This window comes from Bubalus kerabau, chromosome 1 (genome assembly GCF_029407905.1).
Source record: "Bubalus kerabau isolate K-KA32 ecotype Philippines breed swamp buffalo chromosome 1, PCC_UOA_SB_1v2, whole genome shotgun sequence".
NCBI lineage: Eukaryota > Metazoa > Chordata > Mammalia > Artiodactyla > Bovidae > Bubalus > Bubalus kerabau.
The window spans coordinates 167,818,716-167,846,584 of NC_073624.1; positions in this window are offsets into that span (position 1 = coordinate 167,818,716).

The following is a 27,869-nucleotide window of genomic DNA, read 5'->3' on the forward strand; positions in this document are numbered from 1 at the left end:
GAATTCAGGTGAGGAGGCAGAAGGTGAAGGGTAAAGCAAAAAGCTTATTGAAAAGAAAAGTACATGTGGAAAGGGCCTCGGGTGAACTCAGAGAGAGTTGTGCCTTTGTGAAGTTTCAATCCTTTATAAGGGGTCAGTTCTCCGGGCCTTTGTCTTCCCTCAGGCTAATCACCTTGCTCTGTAACCCCTGGCTATTTGTCCCAGTACCCTCTTCCCCTGAGGTGGCACACACCCCTCAGCCAAAATCGATCTTGACGTGAAGGCTTCCAGGAGGAGCAAGACTCATTAGGGCCTGGCTTTATCCCCTTGAGGCTTCCCTGGTGGCTCGAGGTTAAAGCTTCTGCCTGCAATGCAGGAGACCTGGGTTCGATCCCTGGGTTGGGAAGATCCCCTGGAGAAGGAAATGGCAACCCACTACAGTATTCTTGCCTGGAGAATCCCATGGAGAGAAGAGCCTAGTAGGCTACAGTCCATGGGGTCACAAAGAGTTGGACACGACTGAGCGACTTCACTGCACTTCACTTTAGATCCCAAGGAATCTTTCTGCACATGTGTCTTCCTTGTCCCAAACGTGTGTGCAAACAGGTGGCCAGTTGTAAATGTCTAACCTGGAGCCCATCCATCTCCTACCTCAAAGGAACTCCTCTTTTCTCAGTCCTGGTCCCCAGTTTAATCTCCTTCTATGACAACAGTGTCCATCCACGGCTCAGTTCGGAACCTTGGAGCGGACGGGGCTCTAGTTTCCCTTCAGTCCTCCCTGGGTCAGCATGAGCCCTGCTGTGCCCACTTCCCAGCAGTGCCCTCATCTGCCCACTTCCCACCACCCCTGTGGCTGTGGCCGACCCCAGGGCTGCCTGATTGCCCTCTGATGCGTGCCACTGACTGCCAGCTGAACGCCCTGCCTCATGTACCTCCTCCTGACACTCCAGATGCCACACTACAGCCACAGGGCCATTCAGAGACACAGAAGGGACCACACCACTCTGCAACATAAAGATCAACAGTTACTGCAGGGACACAGGGCTCTGGGGCCATAGTGTGGCCAGCAGGTAAATGATTAAAAACAGCTTTTCAGTAGGACAGAACTTATTTGTAGCATTTGCCAATTTCTGTAGTGTAGATACTCCCACAGTGGGTGATTTCAATCTGCCGGCAAGATGTTACCGACCGCAGTGCTGGGAAGAGGCACAACAGCCGCTATTACCTGCGCACTAAGTGATTTCAAGAGCAGAGGCGAGAGTAAGACGGAGTGTGTTAATTAGGCCATGAGAAGCCTTGAATATTTATTACATTTGACTATATAATTTATTTCCTTGATGGTTTTGTTTAATGACGAGCTCTTAAACTACCTGAAAATTGAATAACCAGCCCCCACAAGACTACTTGCATTGATTGCAGCACATAACTGGAAACTGTATTAAAAGTAAAAATGAAAACTAGCCAAACAAAAGAAGCGTGAGCACAGCAAGGTGTTTGATGTACATGCTAGGTACACTGCTTCCTGGGAGTGCAGGGTGTTAGAGGAGGCCAGGGAGACTGATGAGCAGAAGAAGAGGAAGAGGGAGGGAGTGGCCTGTCCCTCCGCCACCCGTCTTCTCCTGAAGTCTATCCAGGGTCCCTCCACCACCTGTCTTCTTCTGAAGTCTATCCAGGGTTGCTGTGCTGTTCACAGAGTCAGAACAGGCCAGTGACCTTCATACCCACTCAGAGAGCTCAAGCAGGATTGTTGTTCAGTTGTCATGTCATGTCCGACTCTTTGTGGACACGGACACGGAGTTTGTGCAAGCTCATGTCCATTGACTCAGTGATGCTTTCCAACCGTCTCATCCTCTGTCACCCCTTCTCCTCTTGCCTTCAATCTTTTCCAGCATCAGGCTCTTTTCCAGTGAGTAAGCTCTTCTAATCAGGTAACCAAGCATTGGAGCTCCAGCTTCAGCATCAGTCCTTACAATGAATATTCAGAGTTGATTTCCTTTAGGATTGACTGGTTCGATCTCTTTGCTGTCCAAGGGACAAGAGTCTTCTCTAGCACCAAAATTCTTCAGTGCTTAGCCTCCTTTATGGTCCAACTCACATCCATACATGACTACTAGAAAAACCGTAGCTTTGACTAGACTGACCTTGGTTGGCAAAGTGATGTTTCTGCTTTTTAATATGCTGTCTAGGTTTGCCATAGCTTTCCTTCCTAGGAGCAAGCGTCTTTTAATTTTCTGGCTGCAGTCACCACCTGCAGTGATTTTGGAGCCCAGGAAAACAAAATCTCTGAACGGAAACCACTTCCTTATCTCACAAGGAGGGGCTTGTGCACACTTGGTAAAGCTGTACTGGATTTGGATGCAGATGGAGGTAAGCGCTGGCGGCACCAGAGGTGTCCCATCCAGAGTCTGCATGGGAACACACCCTTAGCAAGTCTCTGGCAAAGAATTCAACTCTGGGACTGAGGGTTGGAGATACAGGGTTAGACATGGGCCCCACTTTGTAGTTTATAGCCCAGTCCCCCTCTTCCTAGGCTTCCCAGGTGGCGCTAGTGGTAAAGAATCCACCTGCCAGTGCAGGAGATCAAGAGATGGGGGTTTGATCCCTGGGTTGGGATGATCCCCCGGAGAAGGAAATGGTACCCCACTCTAGTATTCTTGTCTGGAGAATTCCCATGGACAGAGGAGCCTGGTGGGCTCTAGTCCTTGAGGCCACAAAGAGTCAGACACGACTTATTGACTGAGCACACCCTCTTCCCACCCAGAGAAAGAACTCCATTCAGTTCCTAGGTCCATGATCCTCATAGACAGAGCTGTAAAAGATTTCTTTAAATTGAGGCACAGCCAATATACAGTAAAATGGAAGATTTTAAGCTTTCAGTTCGGAGAATTTTGATTGTCAAATGTATTTATGTAACCATCACCTAAAACAAAGGATAGAACATTTTCAGTTCTCAGCAGAGCTCCCTTCACCTCCTCCACTCAACCAGCAACCACTGTGTTTGTAGAGATTGTCCCTAAAGATCAATTTGCCTGTAGAGATTAGTTTTGATTTTTCTGGACTCATAAGGTATGTATCTTTTTGTGTCTGGCTTCTTAAAAATTTAAGATTCATCTATTTGGATTTTTATATCCATTTTTATTATACCAGAACTCATTTATTCAACTACCTGTTACTTCCAGATTTTTTTTTTTCTATTAGAAAGAAAGCTACAGTTCAGTTCAGTCACTCAGTTGTGTCCAACTCTTCGCGACCTCATGAATCACAGCACACCAGGCCTCCCTGTCCATCACCAGCTCCCGGAGTTCACTCAGACTCACGTCCATCGAGTCAGTGATGCCATCCAGCCATCTCATCCTCTGTCGTCCCCTTCTCCTCCTGCCCCCAATCCCTCCCAGCATCAGAGTCTTTTCCAATGAGTCAACACTTTGCATGAGGTGGCCAAAGGACTGGAGTTTCAGCTTTAGCATCATTCCTTCCAAAGAAATCCCAGGACTGATCTCCTTCAGAATGGACTGGTTGGATCTCCTTGCAGTCCAAGGGACTCTCAAGAGTCTTCTCCAACACCACAGTTCAAAAGCATCAATTCTTTGATGCTCAGCTTTCTTCAGAGTCCAACTCTCACATCCATACATGACCACTGGAAAAACCATAGCCTTGACTAGATGGACCTTTGTTGGCAAAGTAATGTCTCTGCTTTTGAATAAGCTATCTAGGTTGGTCATAACTTTCCTTCCAAGGAGTAAGCGTCTTTTAATTTCATGGCTGCAGCCACCATCTGCAGTGATTTTGGAGCCCCCCAAAATAAAGTCTGACACTGTTTCCACTGTTTCCCCATCTATTTGCCATGAAGTGATGGGACCAGATGCCATGATCTTCGTTTTCTGAATGTTGAGTTTTAAGCCAACTTTTTCACTCTCCTCTTTCACCTTCATCAAGAGGCTTTTTAGTTCCTCTTCACTTTCTGCCATAAGGGTGGTGTCATCTGCATATCTGAGGTTATTGATATTTCTCCTGGCAATCTTGATTTCAGCTTGTGCTTCTTCCAGCCCAGCATTTCTCATGATGTACTCTGCATATACGTTAAATAAGCAAGGTGACAATATACAGCCTTGACATACTCCTTTTTGTATTTGGAACCAGTCTGTTGTTCCATGTTCAGTTCTAACTGTTGCTTCCTGATCTGCATACAAATTTCTCAAGAGGCAGGTCATGTGGTCTGGTATTCCCATCTCCTGAAGAATTTTCCACAGTTTATTGTGATCCACACAGTCAAAGGCTTTGGCATAGTCAATAAAGCAGAAATAGACGTTTTTCTGGAACTCTCATTATAGAAAGCTACAATGAACATTTAAGTACAGTTCTCTTCTGAAGATAACAGGTATTTATTTCTTGTGGTCAACACCTGTGAATGGAATTGCTGAGTCATGGGGTAGATGTATCTTTAACTTAACAGAAACTAACAAACAATTCTTTCTAGTGGGTGTGGCAATCTACACTTACAGCTTTGGAGGAGAAATCTGGATGGGTCCGATTTTAGTCACACTATGGGAAGTGGGCTTCCCTGGTGGCTCAGACAGTAAAGAATCTGCCTGCAACATGGGAGACCTGGGTTTGATCCCTGGGTTGGGAAGATCTCCTGGAGAAGGGCATGGCAACCCGCTCCAGTATTCTTGCCTGGAGAATCCCCATGGATACAGGAGTCTGGAGGGCTGCAAACAGTCAGTCATGACTGCGTGACTAAGCACAGCACATCGCAGCACGGGGTGCGAAACAGAATGCCATCGTGGAGAGTTTTAACTTGTGCTTGTTTGGCATTTTCACATTTTCTTCCTGAAGCTCACAGCCTACCCTACCCTTAAGTTTGAGGATGTCTTGGGGGTGTTTGGGCTTCTTTGGTGGTTCAGATGGTAAAATATCTGCCTGCAAAGCAATAGACCCAGGTTTGGCCCCTGGATCAGGAAGATACTGTAGAGAAGGGAATGGCTGCCCGCTCAAGTATTCTTGCCTGGGGAATTCCATGGACAGAGGACCTTGGCGGGCTACAGTCCATGGGGTCGGAGCTATTCACATCTAAGTGACTAACACTTTTCTTCTTTTTGGGAGTGTTTACAGACCAGGAACCCAATGGTCATAGAGAGTACTTTGCTCAGGTGATACCTGACAGTGTAGGTATTCAAGCCCGGCTCTGACTGTGTTTACAATAAAAAATAGACTTGATCTTTGTCCCTGGTTCCTGGCACAGGGCTCCTAAAACCTTAGAAATTTCCTTAGTGGTAGAAGTGGTTAGTCACTCTGTTGTGTCCAACTCTTTGCAACCTCATGGACTGTAGCCCACCAGGCTCCTCTGTCCATGGGGATTCTCCAGGCAAGAATACTGGAGTGGGTTGCCATCCCCTCCTACAGGGGATCGTCCCAACCCAAGGATCGAACCCAGGTCTCCCACATTGCAGGCAGATTCTTTACTGTCTAAGCTACCAGGGAAGCCCCATAGTGGTAGGAGTATCTTATTATTCATAACAAGCCCCTTTTGGCCACCCCTGAGTTTATGATTGATAAATAATAATAATTGATTCTTGGCTCCAGAGAGCCTCAGGATGGTGACTGATTGCCAGAGGAATCAACCACGTGATTACAGGAGTAAATTCCTGACCTCACCTTCTGACCTTTGAGTAGGGGAGAGGGTCTGGGATTAACTTCAATCAGTGATGACCACAATTTAATCAATCATACCCACATTAAAAAAATAAGTTGGATTAAAAACTCTGAAGAGAAAAAAAAAAGAAAAAAACATCTGAAGAAATGAGGTTAAAAGAGCTTCTGGGTTGGTGAACACATCCGGGCACAGGGAAGGCAGCACACCCAGAGACGGTGTGGGAGCTCAGCACAGCCTCCACCCCACACCTTGCCTATGCTTCTCTTCTGATCAGTTATCCATTTGTATCTTTTTAAATAAAATTGTATTTGAGGGTGTCAGGGGGACCCCGATCTATAGTTAGCCAGGTAGAAGGGTGGGTCTGGGGACTTCATTTGCAGCTGGCATCTAATGTGGGGACAGTCTTGTGGGATGTCCCTTGACATCCCTTGACATGTGGGATCAGCATCAATTTTGGGTTGTTGGTGTCAGAATTGAATTGGATTGTTGGACCCCCAGTTGGTATCAACCAATCAGAGATCTGGTGCTGGAAGGATGTACGTGACGTCAGTAAAAACCCCATTCAGGCTGACTCTTGTCTGCCCCTGCCGCTGCTGCTCCAGTTTTGGTGGCATGTTGTACCAGATTGCCCTGTAAACGGTGGGACCTGCTGGCATTAGAGCCGAAGAGTCACGAGACTGCCCTCCTCTGAGCCATGTGAATGCGCTGCTGCTTGTGTTAAAACAGCAGAATCGTGACATCTCTGGGGATTCGCCAGACACTATTTATCAGGCTTCTCAGGACAGACTCTAACCAGGACTGAATTCCAGAATGTGTCAGGGAGCGCAGAAGGGGAAGCAGACAGCATAAATTGTCAACTGTGAGTTGAGGGAAATGACATGGAGAAGTCTTGGAAGAGTACTTTAATGGAGATAGAAACATCAGTGAACAAGACTCATGGCAGTGGAGTCATGATTAGGGACATTTTATGAATTTTATTATATTTTGTACATTTAAAAATACTAAGAATGGGAAAAGAGGGATACAATTTTTGTCTCTCATTGTTAGTTGTACATAATCAAAATATCCATTGATGTTGTTGGGACTCTTTTCTAGCTTCATCTTTATCAGAAGTGATGTTTTCCCCAAGCGTCTAAGACTTTTTCTTCCATACTGTGTGGTCGAACCTGGAGTGCATTGCAGTTTGGGCTCTGAAGCTGACTTTATCACGAGGATATCTGGGTAATAGCACTAACCTGTGAAGACAGTCCTTGCCATGGTTCATGAAAACCTCTGGGGAGCTCCTGAGGCCTTGAGACCACCCGGCTGCATAAGCACAGACTGTGCGGAGCCAAGCAGCAGAGAATGCCCAGCTCCATGTGGTTTTATAAGAAGTGGCCCCACACAGCCTCTCTTTTCACCACAAGTTAGGAGGGGAGGGCCTCAGTCCTGCAGAGGCGCAACAGCTGCATGAGTCCAGCTGGCCACCGGCAGGAGGAGAATGCCACCTCCTTGGACTTTTGCTGCTGTGTGTGGGGAGGCAGGTTGCGGGGCAATGCCTCACTTCTGGAGAAGAAGGAAAGAGAGCGAGAGAGATGGGAAACAGAAGTTCTGATCCACGAGCCTTGACCATTCATCAGAGCTCTGTCAACACTTTGCGCATCAACAGCCCGAAGGAGAGAAGGCGGAGCCTGCGAAAGCTGAAGCTAGGGCCCCGATGTCAAAGGCCAGGCGAGTGGGCACCTGCCATGTGATCTGACTGTACAGAAGCCCAGTGTTGCAAATGCAGCCCTCCTCTTGGTTCAGAGTCTCCCTTAGCCCCATTGTTCAGATGATGATGTGATTTGGGGGTCTTCTTGGTCTCAGTATTACAGAATCCATTGGCAGCTCACTTTTGGGCTGGTCCCTGGTCACCCAGGTGGTACTAGTGGGAAAGAACCCACCCGCCAATGCAGGAGATGTAAGCAATGTAGGTTCAGTCGATTCTTGGGTGAGGACGATCCCCTGGAGGAGGAAATGGCAATCTACTCCAGTATTCTTGCCTGGAGAATCCCATGGACAGAGGAGCCCGGCGGGCTATGGTTCATAGGGCCCGACATGACTGAAGTAACTTAGCACTGGTTACCGAAAGACCACTTCCCAGCTGTCTTTGTGGGGGTGCCCAGGCTCACCCTGAGTCACATGCCTCCATTTTCTTTGGTCTTCACTGTAGCTTTGAAGAGGGGGTGCACACTCAGTCATTACAAAGGTGACCTTGTCTAATCCCACCTGTTAAGCACCTCCAGCGTCAGCAGCTTCCCCTTGGTCTGGTCAATGGCTGTTTTCCAGTGGTTGAAGAAATAGGTGTTGTCTGCTTTATCACGTGTTCTGTGTCTTCCCAGATTCCCTGTGCTGCTCATGGCCCTGGGAACTGTGTAGTCCCCCAGACCCAGAGAAGTCTTCCAGCTTTAGGCAGACAGCAAGGAAGAAAATATCCCTGGACATCAATGAGCCTTTCTGGCTCCTGGGCCCTGGCATCAGAACAAACCTTCATTTAACAAGACTTTCCTTATGTTGGCCTTAAATCTGCAAATCTAGGGAGAGAAATTGTGAATCCACATGGACTTGGAGGCAAGAGCAAGTAGTAGCTGAAGTTTTCACAGTTCACACTTGTTTCCTTTGCTCAACTTCTGTCTAAAGCCCTGACCGGGAGCCTGGTGGTGGGCTCATCGTCCACACCCAGTTCCTTCCTGGTTGCCTTCTTTATTTTTTCATTTTTAATTGGATTTGTAAAAGACTGTTTGGTTATCTTTTTTTTTTTTTTTGGTTGAGCCACACAGCGCATGGGATGTTATTTTCCCAACCAGGGATGGAGCCCAAATTCCATTATTGGAAGTGGCCTTAACCACGGTACCATCAGGGAAGTCCATTTCCTGGCCTTCTTAATAGCCTTTGGTCCAACCCCTTCTCAGCACAGTCAGCTGCTCCTGCTTCAGCTCAGGCAGTCATCGGTTCTCACTGTACCACCTGGAACAGCCTCAGACAGGGTGCCCTGCGGCCCGTAGCCCTGTGCTCCTTGTTGTCCTGGGTGTCTTGCCCTCTCTCACTCATGTGGTGAGAGTTCTGTGGTTGGAAGCAACAGAGACCCATTCTGGTAACTTAAACAGAAGAAGATGCATAGGAGGGGTGTGGGCGTGCCCACGGCGTGGAAGGGCGGGCTCGCGGAGCAGGCCTGGGGCAGGCAGATGTCCAGGGTCTCACCCAAGAGAACAAACCACGTCTCCCTCCTTTATGTTTGCAAATCAGAGGCCCGCCACGGTTGCCACCTTTCAGATCTTGTCTGGGGGAGGGAGTGGGGCATGGCTGAAGGCACCCAGGCCCTGAGTGGAGGATTCGGAAGCAAAGAATGAGGTGATGAGTGTGTCCTTGGGAGGAAAAATAAAATCAAAGCTCAGAGGGCCAGGCAAATCAGTCATCACTGCGAACAAGAAGAAGACGATGAAGGGAGGCAGGGAGGAAGAGGGAGGGAGGGAGACAGGGAAGAGAGAGAGGAGACAAAGAAGGCAAAAAGATAAATGCAAAAGAAAGGGGAAAAGGGGAGGAGAGTGGAAAGAGAGGATCTCCGAGACTTGAGACTGTGGTCAGAACCCAGGAAACCAGCCAGGTGTCAGAGGTTTGAGGCTGGGAGATGGCTCCTGGGGAAACTCCTTGAGCTGCAGAAAGGGGCCTCTGGAGCTCTGGTCGGGGGATTTGGGGCCTCGGGTGGTTAGGAAGTGATTGTCTAAGGACACTTGCCGGGGGCCACGCTGGGCATAAGTAGGGCAGGAGGAGTGAGTCACTGCCCTGTCTTTAGTGCCCGCAGGGAAGCAGGGCCCTGAGATCAGCCGAGAGAGCAACCAGGGACCGAAGAGGGTACAGACAGCTAAGTCTTGAAGCGCGAGGCTGTCGTCAGTCCTCTGCAAGGTGGGTATCCCCTGACCACCTCATAGAGGAGGTCAATTAGACTTGGAGCTCAAGAGCCGCCCTCAGCACCACACAACTAGATGTGGCGCTGCTGGGACCTGGGATCTGGACGCAGGGTGTCTGCTCCCACAGCCCGCGTGCTCTCCTCTGCATCTCACCGCAGCCTCTCTGAACGTGATCCCCTATCTCAGGCCCAGGGAGGCGAACGGCGCGGCTGCTCGGGTCAGGGTGTTAGTGCTGGGCAGGAGAGCACTGTCGAAGGCAGCTGTCCCCACCCGACTCAGATGTGCCCGGGCTCCTCCCAGATGTTCCTTCTCTTCAGTTAAGTGTGCAACATGGAAATGGTGGGGGCACCCTAACTCCCCCAAGCTGGGCTTTCAATGTCACCAGGCTGCTCCCTCCCAAGTTGCAGTACATTTTCCAGCTGTTGATTGCTCCAGGGCTTGCAGGAGTGGGTCCTGTGACTTGGCTGTTTTCTCAACCCAGTGGGATCACAAGGGCTTGTTTTGTTTTTCTGCTGCTGCTAGGAACTCAAACCTTGCTGTGGGGCATCTCATTTGACTTCCAAGCACACTTGTTTTCTCCCATCCCCAGACCTGCGTCCACAGTCATACCTTTCAACATGCCATCCGGAAATCCCTGAACCATTCTCAAAGACAAGGGACCTCGTTCCCTGGAATTCGCTGCTTGTTTCCTAATTAGGAGTCAGTGGTTTGAATATAAACGAGCCATTAGATCCATTAGAAACGCCAAGTTCAGATGGTTGTGTTTTCATTTAGATATTTTCTGCTTCTTGGCCCAGCCCAAACAAACACTCCAGCGTTCCCCAGTTTCTTTGTTTCTCATAGTCAGATAGACGACGTCTCTCCTAAAACTCATAAATCAGGCCTCACTGGGGTTTCAGGGAGTTCTTTGACTATTGCTCCGATTAATCAGGGAATTGTATGCTTTTCTTTCTTTTGGAGTGATCCTTTCTAAGGACCAACTTTTCGTATGTCCTTGAATACAAAAATGAACCTAGATTTGAAGACACAGGGCATCAGCTGGGCAGGGTCTCCTTTCCATGCAGGAGAGCTGCAGCTCTGGGGACTGGAGCCGGGAGCAGCGACCCTGGCGGCCATGCGCTCACTGGGGGTGGCAATTCGAGCAAAGCCTTTCCACCTGGAAGATGACCAGGAACTGCAGCGGGCAGAGCAGCAGCAGCAGGAGCAGCAGCAGCAGCAGCAAACAGCAGAAGTGCTCACAGGTCCTTGCAGTTACTGGACCAAGCGCTCCCTTAACGTCAGTAGACATAGAAAACAAGAGCAAGCTGATCGCCCTGCAGAACTCACTGCACATGCTGGGTGGGCCAAATGTGGGTGAGAGTAGGGAACAAGCGATGAGCTCTGTGCCCCTGGAGGTGCTGCCGCAGTGGTGGGGCGCACAGCCCCGCTGGGTCAGGGGCGACTCCCCCAGCTGCAGGGCCTCTCTGTGTCTCCCATCCCACACAGTTCAGGATCCTTTCTTTCCCCATTCACTCGGCCACTGAAAGTGAGATAGAGGAATGGTTATGAACACTTTATGCCATATTTTTACCTTTGTGACATATTACATCACCCATGCCAGCTGGGTCTGAAGATTTCTTTGGATCACATGCCCCATGTGTATTGAACAGTGTGAGAAGTTCCATCTTGATAATGCCTTGCAAAGCCCCCTGTGGGGCACACAGAGACAGGAATGTCAGTCCTATTTCCTGACCAAGAAATAAAGGTTCAAATGGGTGATTTGACCTCTCCAAATCACAGATTCCTCCAAGAGCAGAGCCTGTTTTTAAACTCGGATCTTCTGCCTCCAAGTTTAAGGAAATGTTCATTCATTAATAATAAGAAAGAGAGTGTGAATCCTAGAGTTGGGTTTTTGAGTCTTTGATCACTGGATACAATGGGAATCATAGCTTCACGGGGAAGACATGTAGCTCTGTTTTGCGCATAAGCTGGCCGTGTTTCCACTAGTAACATCGGCTGAGGGACAAGTGGGGGCCGGGCTGAGAGTGGGGGTGGGGAGCTGCCTTTGAGACTTGCCAGTGACTCTTATTTCACTCATGCTGTATGAGCCCAGCCTAAGGAACACTACCTTCCAGCCACCCTAGTCAGACCCCACTAAGACTGGGGGCTTCCTTGGTGCTCAGTCAGTAAGGAATCTGCCTGCAATGCAGGAGGCCCAGGTTTGATCCCTGGGTGAGGAAGATCCCCTGGCGAAGGAAATGGCTACCCACGCTAGTATGCCTGCTCAGGAAATCCCATGGACAGAGGAACCTGGTGGGCTACAGTCCATGGGCTCAAAAGAGTTGCACTCAATGTAGCAACTAAACGACCAACCACCAAGACTCCTGGTTCCCTAGCACCCAAAGCAGCTTTTCTTGATGGAATGCAGGCAGTTCCCTGCCAGGGGCCCTGCCAAGGCTTGGCAGAATTAAATGTGACATTCAGTTCCAGATTATACAAATTGGGACAGTTTTGCTGAAGCTGTAGACTTTTATTTGTGTGTTTGTTTATTCATTTACTTACTGAGACCTTACTTTAATGACCTGGTTTTGGATTTCTGCCTGAAAGATGCATAAACACGATGAGTATTATTTTTATAGTGGATATTCATAATGATTATACTAACAATGGCACCTGCTATTTCTTTAAAGTTTGTTTCTTCCTTTTAAGCTTCATCGCGGGAATTTGGGATGGAATTCAGGGTTTCGTAGAACTTCACAGGGTGAAAGGAGTGTCTAGCTGCTCCCTGAATCCTCTCTATGAAAGTCCTACCAAAAGTCCTACAGCTTGGACTCCCCCAACTCATGGGGAATTTCCCCACTTCCCCCTCCAGCAGCGCTGCCTGAACGTCTGTCTTGAACAGATTCAAGAGATGTAAAAGTGTGGAAGAGTTACTAGGTCTGTGTTTTCACAAGCCCGCCAAATGATTCCCAAGCAGGCTAAAGTCTGAGACCCACTGCTCTAGAGCACCCTGTCTTTCTGATAATAACTGCGATAGTTACTTTTATGTGGCAGCTTGGCTGAGCCACGGTGCTTAGTTGTTTGGTTAAAAATGAATCTAGGTTTTGCTGTGAAAGTTATTTCAATCAGTAGACTTTGGGTAGATAAGACTGTTGTTGTTCAGTCGCTAAGTTGAGTCTGACTCTTTGTAACCCTGTGGACTGTAGAACACCAGACTTCTTGTCCTCCACTATCTCCCAGAGCTTGCTCAGATTAATATCCATTGAGTCAGTGATGCCATCTAACCCTCTCATCCTCTGTCACCCCTTCTCCTCCTGCCTTCAATCTTTCCCAGTGTTGGTCTTTTCTAGTGAGTTGGCTTTTCGCATCAGGTGGCCAAAGTATCGGAATTTTGGCTTCAGGATCAGTCCTCCCAGTGAATATTCAGGGTTGATTTCCTTTAGGATGGACTGGTTGGCTCTCCTTGCAGTCCAAGGGACTCTCAAGAGTCTTCCCCAGCACCACAGTTTGAAAGCATCAGTTCTTTGGCTCTTTGCCTTCTTTATGGTCCAACTCTCACATCTGTACTTGACTACTGGAAAAACCATAGCTTTGACTATACAGACCTTTGTTGGCAAAGTGACGTCTCTGCTTTTAATATGCTGTTTAGGTTTGTCATAACTTTCCTTCCAAGGAGCCAGCGTCTTTGACTTTCACGGCTGCAGTCACCGTCTGCAGCGATTTTGGAGCCCAAGAAAATCTCAGTGCTTTCACTTTATTCCTCTCTATTTGCCGTGAAGTGATGGGACCGGAGGCCATGGTCTTAGTTTTCTGAATGTTGAATTTCAAGCCAGCCCTTTCACCCTCCTCTTTCACCTTCACCCAGAGGCTCTTTAGTTCCTCTTCACTCTCTGCACTCTTCATAATGTGTGTGGGTCTCATCCAATCACTAGAAGGGCTTACAGCCCCAGGCTTCCCAGGTGGTGCCAGTGGTAAAGAACCCTGCTGCCAAAGCAGGAGGCTCAAGAGATGTGGGTTCAATCCCTGGGTTGGGAAGATCCCCTGGAGAAGGGCATGGCAACCCACTCCAGTATTCATGCCTGGAGAATCCCATGGACAGAGGATCCTGGCAGGCTACAGTCCATGGGTTTGCAAAGAGTCGGACACGACTGAAGAGACTTGGCACACAACACGCATGTCCCCTGGGTAGGAAGGAATTCTGCCTCTGGAGCACAACTGCAGCATGAGCTCCTGCCAGGGTTTCTCCTCCGCCAGCCTGCCTTGTGAATTTCGAACTTGACAGCACCCACAATCATGTGAACTAGTTTCTTAAAAATCTCTTCTCTCCTCCCCTCCTCTGCCCCTTTCCCTTCCCTTCTCTTCCTCTCTCTCATTTTCTCTATCTGTCCAGCCTATCAGTTCTATTTCTCTGGAGAATCCTAACCAACACAGACTGCCTTAGAATCCAGTGCAGTCTTTCTCTCTTAGCCCAAACTCGGTGGCAGTCTTCCTCACTCTAAGAGTCCAGACAGCCATTTTATTAGGCAGGAGTTACTACAGGCATGAAATTTAATAGTGATCCAGGATTTAAAATATTAACTAGGAGCTTAAACTTTTGTGGGTAGATTTGGCAGAAACCATTTGATTTTGGGTCATTCCTTGGAAGCTTCTTTATTGAAAAAAATTCTAGCTTTCAGTGAGGACTTTAAAACCAGATGGATCTAAATTGGAATCCCCACCATTACTATTCACTAAACACCGCAGGCAAGCCGCTTAACATACGTGAGTCACATTTTCCTCATCAGTGAAACAAGGTCACTAAGGTTATTTTTCCCTTTTGTGGCTTTAATGAAGCGTCTAGGTAGCATATCCAAAGCGCCAATTTATGTCAAGCTTGTGGTTGGCTTTCAGGGAATGGGAGCTATTACTATTTTAGCTTGTTGCTTCCAACATTGGAGGTAAACTAGAAAGACGTTACAATGAGCTGGGAGTTTAGGTAAATGTTCTCTGGTTGATCCTGGGTTTATTGTAATGTAATCTATTTCTCTTACCTTGTTGCATTTCCTAGAACCTCCAAAGAAATGAGAAGTTATAAGAACGGACATCCTTGTCTTGATCTTGATCTTAGGGGGAAAACATTGAGCCTTCCACTACTAACTGTAATACGAACAGTAGGTTTATCGGAGAGATCCTCTACGGATTGAGGAAGTTCCTTCCATGTATGGTTTTCTTAGAGTTATTATGAGGAATGGAAGTTGGACTTTTGAAAATAATTTGACTACGTCTATTGAGATGCTTATGGTTTTTTGAAATTAAATGTAAAAGTATGGTGAATTATACTGATTGGTTTTTTAAATAAAAACTAACCTTGCATTCCTGAAATATACTTCACTTGGTCAGGACAGATTATATTTTTATGTTGTAAGATTTGATTCGTTAAAGATTTGTTTGACTTAAAATTACTTTTTTTCATTGTATTATTTTTTTTCTTTTGTGTTCATAGGGCTATCATTGGTTTGTAGTTTCCTTTTCTTATAATGTCCCTGTCTGCACAATACCGGATTCCTAGAATGGGTTGAGATGTGTTTTCTCCTTCAGCTCAGTTCAGTTCAGTCGCTCAGTCGTGTCTGACTCTTTGCGACCCCATGAATCCCAGCACGCCAGGCCTCCCTGTCCATCACCAACTCCCGGAGTTCACTCAGACTCACGTCCATCAAGTCAGTGATGCCATCCAGCCATCTCATCCTCTGTCGTCCCGTTCTCCTCCCTCCCCCAATCCCTCCCAGCATCAGAGTCTTTTCCAATGAGTCAACTCTTCTCATGAGGTGGCCAAAGGACTGGAGTTTCAGCTTCAGCATCATTCCTTCCAAAGAAATCCCAAGGCTGATCTCCTTCAGAATGGACTGGTTGGACCTCCTTGCAGTCCAAGGAACTCTCAAGAGTCTTCTCCAACACCACAGTTCAAAAGCATCAATTCTTCGGCGCTCAGCCTTCTTCACAGTCCAACTCTCACATCCATACATGACCACTGGAAAAACCATAGCCTTGACTAGACGGACCTTTGTTGGCAAAGTAATGTCTCTGCTTTTCAATATGCTATCTAGGTTGGTCATAACTTTCCTTCCAAGGAGTAAGCGTCTTTTAATTTCATGGCTGCTGTCACCATCTGCAGTGATTTTGGAGCCCAAAAAAATAAAGTCTGACGCTGTTTCCACTGTTTCCCCATCTATTTCCCATGAAGTGATGGGACCAGATGCCATGCTCTTCGTTTTCTGAATGTTGAGCTTTAAGCCAATTTTTTCACTCTCTTCTTTCACTTTCATCAAGAGGCTTTTTAGTTCCTCTTTACTTTCTGCCATAAGGGTGGTGTCATCTGCATATCTGAGGTTGTTGATACTTCTCCCGGCAATCTTGATTTCAGCTTGTGCTTCTTACAGCCCAGCGTTTCTCATGATGTACTCTGCATAGAAGTTAAGTAAGCAGGGTGACAACATACAGCCTTGACGTACTCCTTTTTGTATTTGGAACCAGTCTGTTGTCCCATGTCCAGTTCTAACTGTTGCTTCCTGACCTGCATACAAATTTCTCAAGAGGCAGATCAGGTGGTCTGGTATTCCCATCTCTTTCAGAATTTTCGACAATTTATTGTGATCCACACAGTCAAAGGCTTTGGCATAGTCAATAAAGCAGAAATAGATGTTTTTCTGGAACTCTCTTGCTTTTTCCATGATCCAGCGGATGCTGGCAATTTGATCTCTGGTTCCTCTGCCTTTTCTAAAACCAGCTTGAGCATCTGGAAGTTCAGTTCCAGGCCGCTCTAGGCTTCTGCGCTCTCGGCAGAGGGTGTGATGTGACTAGTGTCCACTAGAGGGCAGCAGAGGTCCAGTATTGTTTGGGGAAACATGGCGGCTTTCCCCGCCGAGGCTCCTTTCACTTGCTTGATCTTGTTTTGGCTCCTATTTTGTCGCTGCTTGTGAGTCCACTCCTGGTGATTTCTTAGCTTTAAGCTTTGTTGCCTCACAACCTTGCTTTTTGGATGGTGGGCTGAGAGGAAGCCCCGGAACCGCTGCCGCGAGGACAGCAGTTTACAGAGCCCCCGGGCCGGGCGCTGCGCTGAGAGGGCGGCCTGGGGCCAGCGCGGGCGCGGTGTGCAAGAGCCGGACCTGCCGTCCCTGCCAGCCTGACTGTTACAGAGTGGTTTGGGGTTTAAAACGTGTTTACAGCTTTCACGGCTAAAGTCTGGTTCCAGCCTCAATGGGCTTGGCCGGTCAGGCTCCGTTTCTTCAGGCTCGTGGTGATGACAAGGTGGAACAGTTACTGTGCTTAGTGAAAAAGAGTTTGCTTTACTAGACCTTGATGAAATATAGAAAAACGGTTAAGCGCTGTAAACTCATTCTTTATGTAGTCTGTTCAAGAAACTGAGATGGATCGGCTCTTCTTGTTGAAGGTTCTGGAACTCGCACGAGTCATCTGCTGAGTGCAGCGTCAGTCTTCCTGAGGTCTGGGAGTGGGCTCCTTCCTGTCGCTGCCTTTGCTCCAGGCATAAGGACAGACCTAGAGGACAAAGGGAGGCGGGTGCCGCTAGTCACCTCAACAGAATGCAACCTCACAGAGGCCAGCGGGCATTCCCCCTCCTGGAGCTGAGCTCCTGCTGGACTCACCGTTCACCTCCTGGAGCCCACCCAGATCAGAGGCAGTGCCAATGTGCATTCTTGATCAAACTGTGTTTGAGAGACACAGATTCTCTTCCTCTCTTTCCCCATATCCATGACATCATAACCTCAAAGCCTGTTCAACATTTATTTATTTATTCATTAATGCAAATATATTTATAAACCCTGTGGCGGTATACTGGTGTGTGAAACAAACATCACCGCTGTGTTTACAGAGCTTGACATCAGGCAGGAGGATGGATGCATGGGAAGTAGGTGGCGTGAAACCTGGAGGCCTACCTGGATGCTGGGGTCAGGAAAGACTCACTGGAGAAATGAGTGAGAAGCCTGCAGGTGGGGAGCACAGGGTGGGCAGCAGGGAGGAGCCTGGGGTAAGCAGACAGCTCCTGCAAAAGGTATGTGGGAAGGAGCATGGATGGCCTGCTGGTGCCTGTGAACTTCTGCTGAGGGATATCCAGCCCATCATCAGCAGTGACCCTGGAGCCTGCATCCCAAAGCAGGTGTGGTCAGGACACCGGGAGGCCTGAGAGCTGCCGGCCTGCAGGTGTCACCAACTTGGGGCACCCAGAGGGAGACTTTCAGGAGAAGCTGGAGGAGGCAGACAGAGCGGTGCCCATCAAGGCAGCTATAAGACAAGACACACGCCGTGCCTCCACCTCTGCCCCAGAACCCAGCTCCTGTGCTCACCAACTGAGTCTAACCTCTACCCAGTGGGCCAGTGAATCTGTGGCTCCATGTGTGTCCCTGAAAAGCAGAGAACGGTGTAGCAGAGACAAGGAGACACTGCTGACAACTGACCATCCAGAAAAAACAGTTTGGGAGGAGGAGCTGGCCTTGTGTCCTTTGCCTCTAGCCAGCTGTGCACGTATCTCCAGGTCGCAGCTTCCTCCTCTGCACAGTGGGTTGGCAATACTACCTGGTTAATATGCTCATAAAACAGCAAACAAGGTGAGATAAATTCTTAGCACAGTGCTGGGCATGTAGGTTTCAATGATTTCTAGTTATTATTATTTTTGTTAGTGATATTTTTGTTATTAAGAATGCTGAAGAGTTGATGCTTGCAAACTGGTGTTGGAGAAGACTCTTGAGAGTCCCTTGGAGTGCAAGGAGATCAAACCAGTGAATCCTAAAGGAAATCAACCATGAATATTCATTGGAAGGACTGATGCTGAAGCTGAAACTCCAATACTTTGGCCACCTGATGCGAAGAACTGACTCATTGGAAAAGACCCTGATGCTGAGAAAGATAGAAGGCAGGAGGAGAAGGGGATGACAGAGGATGAGATGATTGGATGGCATTACCGACTCAATGGACATGACTTTGAGCAAGCTTCAGGAGATGGTGAAGGGAAGCCTGGTGTGCTGCAGTCCATGGGGTCACAAAGAGTTGGACACTATTGAGCGATTGAGCAGCAACAACAGCAAAGACTAATATGTTTTAAAAAGCTGAGGGATCTCCCTGGCAGTCCAGTGGTCAAGACTTCATCTTCCAGTGCAGGGGTGTGGATTCTGTTCCTGGTTGGGGACCTAAGATCCCAACCTGGTTTTGGCCCCAATACCAAACAAAAAACAGAAACAATATTGTAACAAATTCAATAAAGACTTTTAAAATGATCCACGTGAAATCTTAAAAAAAAAGTTGAAAGCCATTAAAGATTTTAAGAGCAAAATAGAAATAGGCTCATCTTTTAAAAAGTTGCAGAAGTTTTAGGGTGTGACTGGTATCGAGAGTCACAGTGCCAAGCTGACTAGCCCTGTGGCCGGGACACCGGGGTGAAGCCCAGAGCATATCCTGGGGCAGGGGGCGTTCAGGTCCCACAGCCCATCATATGCCTGTGAGTCTCCACATGCTCAAATGGGCCACGTGCGTGATGCATATGCGGTGGGTGGGATCATTTCCCCCTTTTGGCACAATGAGAATTTGCCTTTCTCCAGGGGCCACTGTTTCTAAAACTCTGCCCAGTGGAGTTCGAACTGTGTCATATGGTTAGTCTCTGAGCCGTTTCAGAAGGTTGCTCTGGTTTGCTTCTTTCTGCATCTAGCGGGTGGAGCAAGGCCACAGGAGCCTCGGAACCGGATTTGCGTGCCTCGTTTGGCAGATGGGGAACTGTCTTGGAGAAACAGCTGCTGAACCAGGGCGGAGAGGGGTGGACCCCTGAACAGGGCAGATGTGGAGTCAGGGCTGAGCCTCATGGGAAGGGGTTCAAAGGCAAGGTTCATGGGCCCAATGGGGAGCTTTTAGTTGAAAAACTAAAAAGGAACCAGCTCCCAGGGGCCCAAATACAAAGAAATAAAAGACTCAGACAACTAAAGGCTCTGGACTCAGTCTGGAGTGTGGCTGCTGGTGGGTTCGTAGGTCCTGGGGGTCTGAACCTGCAGGAGAAAGGTCTGGAGTTCCTGCCTTATGACGGGAAAGGTGCTGCTCTAAACCGTGGTCTGTTGTGACCAGTTAACCCCCGCACCAACTCTAGGAAACGGGTGTTGTCATTATCACCAGCTACAAATGAAGAGACTAAGGTTCAGAGAGGTTAAGGCGCTGGCTCAGGTCACACAGCTGGTGAGTTGGATGGCTGGCACCCCAGTCCCCTGGCTCTGGAGGATGGGTTGGGCATCATGCTTCCCCGCAGATGCATCCGTGCACTTTCCAATCTGCGTGCTCTAAAGCTCATCCTGAGTGCAGTGATATCAAAGGCCCATCTGTGGAATCTATGGGCCTTCGAGCCATTCATTAATCATAAAGGATAATCAGCCTGGAGAGAAGGCAAGGTTGTTCTGGAGGAAAGAACATACCTAAGACAGGGACACATATAGCTCAGTACAGATGTGCTGAGTGTGTGCATGAGTGTGAGTGTATGTGAGTGCACACGCTTGTCTGCGAACTCAGGAAAAGGCAAGCACCAACTCTGTCAAAGGCTGGAAGCTAAGGACACAAACATACCGGAGATCTTCTGACAAACCCAGTTTATTCTGTGCATTTGTTTGTTCTTTATCATTTACTTGAGACGATATTGGCCCTGAGAGAATGAGTTTAGAAATGAAGCCTCCGTGTTCTGTGATTTTACTGGCATTTAGTAAAAGCAGGCAGACAGACACACACATACAGAGCGTCAGAGATCAAGGCAACTGGAATCACAGAACCTCACCTCAAACTTGCGAAGTACCTGAATGACTTTTCCTCTTAATGAGCTCAAGAGCGTCTTCCTGAATCATCCGTGTGTTGGGCCGGCTCCTGGCTCCAAGCCTTTGCTTCCTTATCTGCTTCTCAGAGATGGGTTGAGGGCCAGTGAAGGAGCAGGTGTGACCATCAGGTGGGCTTTGGGATCCTTGGCAGGCCGTGCCAGCTCACTTTACCCTCTGTGATTCCCCAGCCAGCACCTGGCAGTGTGTGTGTGTGTGTGTGTGTGTGTGTGCGTGTGTGTGTGAGAGAGAGAGAGAGAGAGAGAGAGAGAGAGAGAGACTTTTCCGGGACACCGTGAGAAGCCTGAATGCCCTATAATATGGGGTGCAGTCTCTCAGTCGAGTCCGTTTCTTTGCGACCCCATAGACTATAGCCCACCAGGCTCCTCTGTCCACGGGATTTTCCAAGCAAGCATACTGGAGTGGGTGGCCATGCCCTCCTCCAGGGGATCTTCCAGACCCAGGGATCGAACTCACATCTCTCGCATCGTCTGCATTGGGAGGCAGATTCTTTACCACTGGTGCCATCTGGGGAGCCGCACGTGTGTACAGGCGCCTTGCTAGTTATCTCCAAGTTAAGAGTGGTTCACACATTCTGCTATCGTTTCTCCTCAGGACTCCTATTCTGAGGAAAGATCTATTCAGCCTGCATTTATAACCATATTTCAGAATGCTGCCAAGGGCATCTGAGATGATGTAAACGGAAAGCACACAGGGCAGCCTCTCCCCGCCTCTTCCTCCCAGCCACCAGGAAGGGGGAGCTCAGAGACAGATTGGCAAGCCCTTGCTACTCTGATCTCCGTGCCTCTGTTGCCCCAAGTCTAGCCAGTCCTGGGACTGCGACTTTAGTTCCTGTGGTCTGAATGGGTCCCTCGGTCCCTAGAAAGACAGTGGGCAGGATAAGTCTTCTTGGAGTGTCTATGCGGCAGGTGTCTATGCAATGGCATAGCCTGAACATGTCAAACTGAACATAACATAATCTGACCACTGAATTTCATTTTATAGATGAGCAAGCTTGGACCTAGCCATCACGACTTCCACTCTGGAGTGGGTAAAATGTTACCATAAAGCGGCAGGGATGAGGGTCACTGCAGTGCAGTCTCACCATGTTCAAGAGCTGGGGGCTTTCCATTGTACCCCATCTCTGCCCTCTGGGCATCAGGGATGTAGACTTTGTCTCAAGGAACTGGTGAGAGTGGGGAAACATGCTTGGTGGTTGGGACAGTCTGGGTGGGGAGCTGCAAAGCCCCCGTGAGTTGGTGTTATCAAGTCTGCATGCAGCATGGGCACTGCTTCCCCTGGGTGGACCTCACATGTTAGCAATGAAGGCAACAGCTGGCTTAGCTTTTCAACCCAGGTGATGTCCAATCAGTGGCTCCCCGGTGCTGGGGGGAAGGTTCAATACTGACCCTTTGTGACCTTCTCCCCAAGCCCCCCTCCTCCTTCCTTCTAGTCCAAGCGCTGATGCTCATCTACTCTCCCTGGATCTAGGCCGGCCTCTTTCTTCTCTCTAATCTGTTGTTACGGGAACAGAGTTATCCCCACTTCCCCGAGGGTGGGGAGTCTTCTTTAGAGGCCTGAATTGTCTTACCAGGATTGGACTCTTCTAAATCAGCTTTTGTCTGTTATGTGAGTTTTGAGACAGTTTAGGAGGGCAACAAGCTGAATGTTGACTATCTGATTTTCTTGTGTTCCCACTACACTGGTCCTGATTCTCCTTCCAGCAAGGCAGACTGGAGCAAGGGCAGCGTACAAAAAATGATGGGAAAGAGATACACAAAAGTAACATTTCTATCTAGCTTCTTACTTCTCCTTTTAGACCGAAGAGGCCTGTGCCTGTTAGCTGGCTGAGCAGCCCCTTTGGGAAGTGGGTTTGCAGCCATCTCCCTGCAGACAGTGCTGTGAGCTCAGCGTAATGAACTCTACCCCACGATTCATCTGGTACTCCCTGTTGATTCCAGGGATGTGTTAATAAGCCAGCATAGGCCGATGATAGCTCTGTGAAAACCTCTGGAAGAATCCCCACAATCTACGCATAACCTCTGATCCAGAGATAGTCAAGTCCCCAGAAGGCAACGTGGTGGAGTGGGGATGGTGCCCGCCCGGGGAGCTGCCAGCCTGACTCGATGCCTCCCTGCCCAGACTCCGGAGCCATGCAGACTGCAGGCAGTGTTTAAGCTTCAGTGTCTTCATATGTAATACTCTGTAATGACCTATTGGGAACAGAATCTAGAAGAGAGGACATATGTGTAACTGGCTCACTTTGCTGTAGCACAGAAACTAACACAATATGGCAAATCAAGTCTACTTCAATAAAAATTAATTAAAAAATACATTTACTACAGAAGTAAAGCAGAAATACACCCCTCTGTGTTGAAGATTGGTGAAGTGAAAGTGTTCGTCTGTCGGTCGTATTTGACCCTTTGTGACCCCATGGACTGTAGCCCTCCAGGCTCCTGTGTTCATGGGATTCTCCAGGCAAGAAGACTGGAGTGGGTTGCCATTTCCTTCTCCAGGGGATCTTCCTGACCCAGAGATAGAACTCAAGTCTCCTGCTTCACAGGCAGATTTCTTTGCTGACTAAGCTACCAGGAAGCCCCTGTATTGAAGATTAACGCAATGCAGAAGTATATACAGTCAAAAGTGAAAAGCATTTTCTTACACTTATACGTGGTTACAAATGTCTTGTTTTGCATAAAATACTATTATACGATTGTATTTTCCAGAAACGTTGTTTTATAACTAAGTGTCTTAGAGATTTTTATAGGTCTTCTATTTTTTAAAGGCTCTTCCCTAGCATGTCTGTAGTGCAATGCACTTAATCTCTTCCTTGTCAGTAGACGTTTTGGCTGTTCCGTTTTTCTCATTCTTGTGCCGGTGCTCAGCTGCCCCAGTCGCGCCTGGCTCTGTGGCCGCTGCTCCCTGTGCGCTGCGTAGGTGCCTTTGACTGTGTATGGAAGTATGTCCTGTGGTGTCTGACTAGAAGTAAAAGTGGTTTAACTGGGAACATTTAAACTGTTGGGTGATGGCAACAAAACGTGTGTAAGAAGATCCGATTCTCTGCATTCTTGCCAACGCTTAGCTAAACATCAGACAACGCTTTAAATCGCGTTAATCGGGTATGCAGAATGTCTCATTTGAATATGTATTCTTTCCATTTGTAGAATAAACATCACTTTACTTTAGTAAAAAAAATAGCCTTGCTCTGCTGGGTTTACAGGACTGTTTGAAGAACCCAGTCGTTGTAGATGGAGGGTTCTTGGTTCGCAGGGCAACACTGAGCCACTTGCTCCCTTTCTGGAGTCGTCAGAGACTGGGGGCCTCCCTTTCCTTCCCTGGGCACCCCCCTCCATGTAGCTCTCTCTCATGCCCACAGAGGGCAGTCCCTCCCTTAGATCCATCCCAGGAGCATCCTGTGCCTCAGGCCGGTTCTGGGCTAAGGCTGAGCTCAAAACACTAGTTAATTAGCTGAACAATTTGCAGTCTTGCTCAGCAAAGCCACCCTGGGGGAGCGTGGAGTGTGACTCACATTCCAGTTTCTCATAAAGGAGAATGTTTTGAGAGTCATTCTAGCGCTGCAGCCCGGGGTCACATAATCCATTCACTTGGCTTCTCTTCCTTCCCTAACATTCCTTGAGACCTTTCTCTTTATCCCCCTCCCCACCCCCATGCACCAATGGGCTTAGGCAAAGTGGCAGATCAAGAGTCCACCAGAATAAAGGCTCCTCTGTGTCCACAAGGACCCATGTCAGGCTTCCTTGCAGCAAGCGGGCCTGGGTGCACCCAGGATCTTTCTTACAGACCTGTGAACAGCAGCATCCAAAGGGCCCGGCAGAGCATCTCTTGTCTGATGGCTCTGTTTGTAAAGGGGTAAACGGGCCCGTGAGGATGGGAGCGGATAATAGACGTGTCTTGGTGACCTGTCGAGTGCAAGCCCCATGTGGGAATCATTTAATTTCCTTAGCGGCCCTGGAGTAGGGAAGCCCTGCACATTGCAGAGAAGAGGGAAGCGGATCTCAGAGGTGAGATACAGTTGCCCGAGACCACGCAGCTTCAAGAAGTGATGGCTCTGTTGGTTCATGAGTTTATTCTTTGGGCAGGTGTTTACCTAGGACCAAGAAGCAACAAAAAGACATTAGTGGTTATGAACCCACCTGCCGACGCAGGAGCCGCAAGAGATGCACATTTGATCCTGGGTCTGGAAGACCCCCCCGGAGGTGGGTGGCAATGGCAACCCTCTCCAGTATTCTTGCCTAGAGAATCCCAGGGACAGAGGAGCCTGGTTGGCTCTTTCTGTGGAAAGAGCCAGCTTGGCTTCAGAGACCATCTGTCCCTGTTGGGCTATTGTCAAGGTGGGGAAAGTCATGCTGTCTCTTGTGTGGGATCATGAAGAAGAGAGAAATTCCTATATAGAAGATACCTCCTTCCACAGACAAAGTGCTCAGGAAATGTGTCCATGCTTCTCCAGATTTCACCAATTCCTTTTCATTCACAGGCAGGTTCTTCTGATTCTGACTTTGAATCTTCAGCCCCAGCCTGTCTCCCTAGCCCAGAGCTGGTGCTGGCAGAGCCCCCAGGCCCTTGGCCAACCTGACGAGGTCCTGAACGTTTGGCCACAGGACTGGTTCCAGGGGGCCAGGAAAGATGGGTGGCCGCCTGGTGATGCCTATGGTGCGGGTAGACTCAAGGAAGGAGGTCTCTTGCAGATGCCAACCCTGCAGATGAGGGAGCAGCGCTGAGCCCTCCAGGGCATCTGTGCTACTGACTATCTTCTTGGCTTGACCAAGTTCTTTCCCTGAGGAAACTGTGTCCCCTGGTAACATGGTTATCTCAAGGCTGAAAGACAGATAGCTCCAGTGTTTCTCTGGCGGCTTCTGGTTCCTTGAAGATCATGGCAGTGACTGGCTGAACAGAGGCGTTGCCAGATCCCACACGTCTCAACTGGAGCACAGACTCATCCAGGGTCCACCCCAAACAAGGTGCTTTTCGCATCACAGCTGCTCAAGAAAAGGGAGCCTGCATGAGTGTCTCTTGAAACAAAGACTCTGTACACCTGGAAGGGACCTGGGAGGGATCTGGTCTAGTTTTTGATGGAACTTTGCTGTTGTTGTTAGTAGTTCAGTTGGGTCTGACTTTTTTGGGACCCCATGTACTGTGTGGCTCTCCAGGCTCCTCTGTCCATGGGATTTCCCAGGCAAGAATACTGGAGTGGGTTGCCATCTGCTTCTCCAGGGGATATTCCTAATCCAGAGATCGAACCTTCATTTCTTGCATTGGCAGGCAGGTTCTTTACCATTGAGCCACCTGGGAAACCCCGATGGAACTTTAGGCATCAGACTAACAGGGCATGCCTAGGGCAAAGGGAGCTCTCTCTTTACCTCCCAGAGAGACAATGGCCTCCTTTTAGCTGGTATGCATTCAGCCTTTAATGCTATTGGTAGAACTCAAGATGAAATCACAACCTGGAAATAGTTTAAAGAGCAAAACCAGGCATGGCCCCTGACCTTGAAGAAGGCAATTGGTAATTAGAAGGCTGAGAGGCCCTCTTAGACCATATAAGGCCTCCTGGGCCCTGGGAAGGATTTGGGTCTGTAACTTAAAAATAAAGGGGAGTTTAAAAAGGGATTTTTGGTGGGGGTGAGTGATACAGTTTTGCTTTTTTAAAAAATTTAATTAAAAACATTTTACTCATTTATTTGGCTTTGCCAGGTCTTCCTTGAGGCACCTGGGGTCTTTTTGGTTGTGGCGTGCAAGCTCTTAGTTGTGGTATGTGGGATCTAGTTCCCTGACCAGGGATCGAACGTGGGACCCCTGCCCTGGCAGCCTGGAATCTTAGCCACTGGACCATCAGGGAAGTGCCATTGTTTGCTTTTAAGTGAATGAATTGGAGCCGGTCAGGAAGGGAAGCCTGGAGAATATTGCAGTGGTCCCGGCAAGGAGGAAGGCAGCTGGGAATGAGGTGGTGAAAATGGAAAGAGTAGGAAGATGTGAGGGAGGTTTGTTGTTTTCTTCAGCCGCCCAGTTGTGTCCAACTCTCTGCAACCCCATGGACTGCAGCACGCCAGGCCTCCCTGTCCCTCACTACCTCCCAGAGTTTGCTCACGTTCGTGTTCATTGCATTGGTGATGCTGTCCAGCCATCTCATCCTCCGATGCCCTCTTCTTGTTCAGGAGGCTGAAAACACACACCTGCTCCTGCTAGAGAAGTTATTCAACCAACTGCTAGTCATCAACTCAGAGAAGTGGATGCTGGCCCTGGGATCGTTCGCTCAGACATCCTCAGTGTACAGGAGCTAGACCTAAAGGTCTGAGGGTGAGAGGGTGTGTCTGAGAGGTCTGAGACACACAGCAAATTAGATGCAGAGCCTGGTGTAAACCATGGGGACCACGTGGTGACCTCCTAGCCACGCCCATCCATGGGCCAGCTACCTCCTCAGGGCTGTGGGCTTGCACCAGGGAGGAGAGGGGAGGAATGCTGTCTCCAGCCCCCAGGGCATTGAAGAACTGGGGTTCTTCAGTGATGAAGGGGTCTGGGGACAGGAGGAAGAACAGAGGAGGGGGACAGGAGCAGGGGTCTCCCTTCAGTCCCTCTCCCGCGGTCACTGTGCCTTCAACGCGTGCTTTAGTCAAGGATATGGAAGGCGGCAGCATGGGGAATTGGAGAATAGCAGGCATTTGGTGCCTCTGGGGGCAGGGCGGATAATGAGCTGCAGGGCTGCGCCTGAGCATGAGCCATGGGGGGCTGTGGGCAGTCCAGCCTGCCTCTCTCTGTGGCTTAAAGGTCAGGAGGCCAGAGTGCAGTCCCTTCCCTCCAGCTCCTTGGATGTCGGGCCCTCTCATGTGAATTCTCCTGGCTGCCCCCTCGCTCTGTGCTCTCCTCCGCGCTCCACGACGGTCTTCTGCTGCACTCCCTTCAGTGGCTCCTCTGTGGCAGCAGCTGCAGCCCTGGGCTTCTGTCTCCCTCTTGCCCTCCCACAGGCCCCTCTGGGAGAAGCTTGGTCCCCTGGGTGGAGAGCTGGGCAGCTTCCTCCTGTGTTCTCTGCCCCTAGGTCCCAATCTCAGGGTTTCTGGTCCCCCCCAGTTCCCTGTCCCGTCTTTTCTGGAAGGATGGTCTGAGTGAGGCAGGAAAGCTAGCCCTGCATCAGGTGAACACATGGGGCCACCAGGATCCACCTTCTCCCCCTCACAAAAGCTTCTTGCCTGTGCAACCTTGGCTTTTTTGTAGGATCCACAGCAGAGGGAATGTGATAGGCTTTGAAGAAGAGTGCTGTGCATTTGGTTACAGCTTTTGGAATCAAAGATAGAGATGGAAAAAGAGAGAGGCAGACAGACAGAGAACCACCTTTATTCTTGAATTCCCCAGGTGGGCTATAACAATCCTAGTAAAATGTAACTTTGTCGTCATTGGTTTAAACGGACAAGCCATTCACTTTGGGGTGAAATTTAATCTCCCTTCTTTTCTTTATCTGCTAGCAGGGTCTCAGATCACTGACACCCTGTGGGC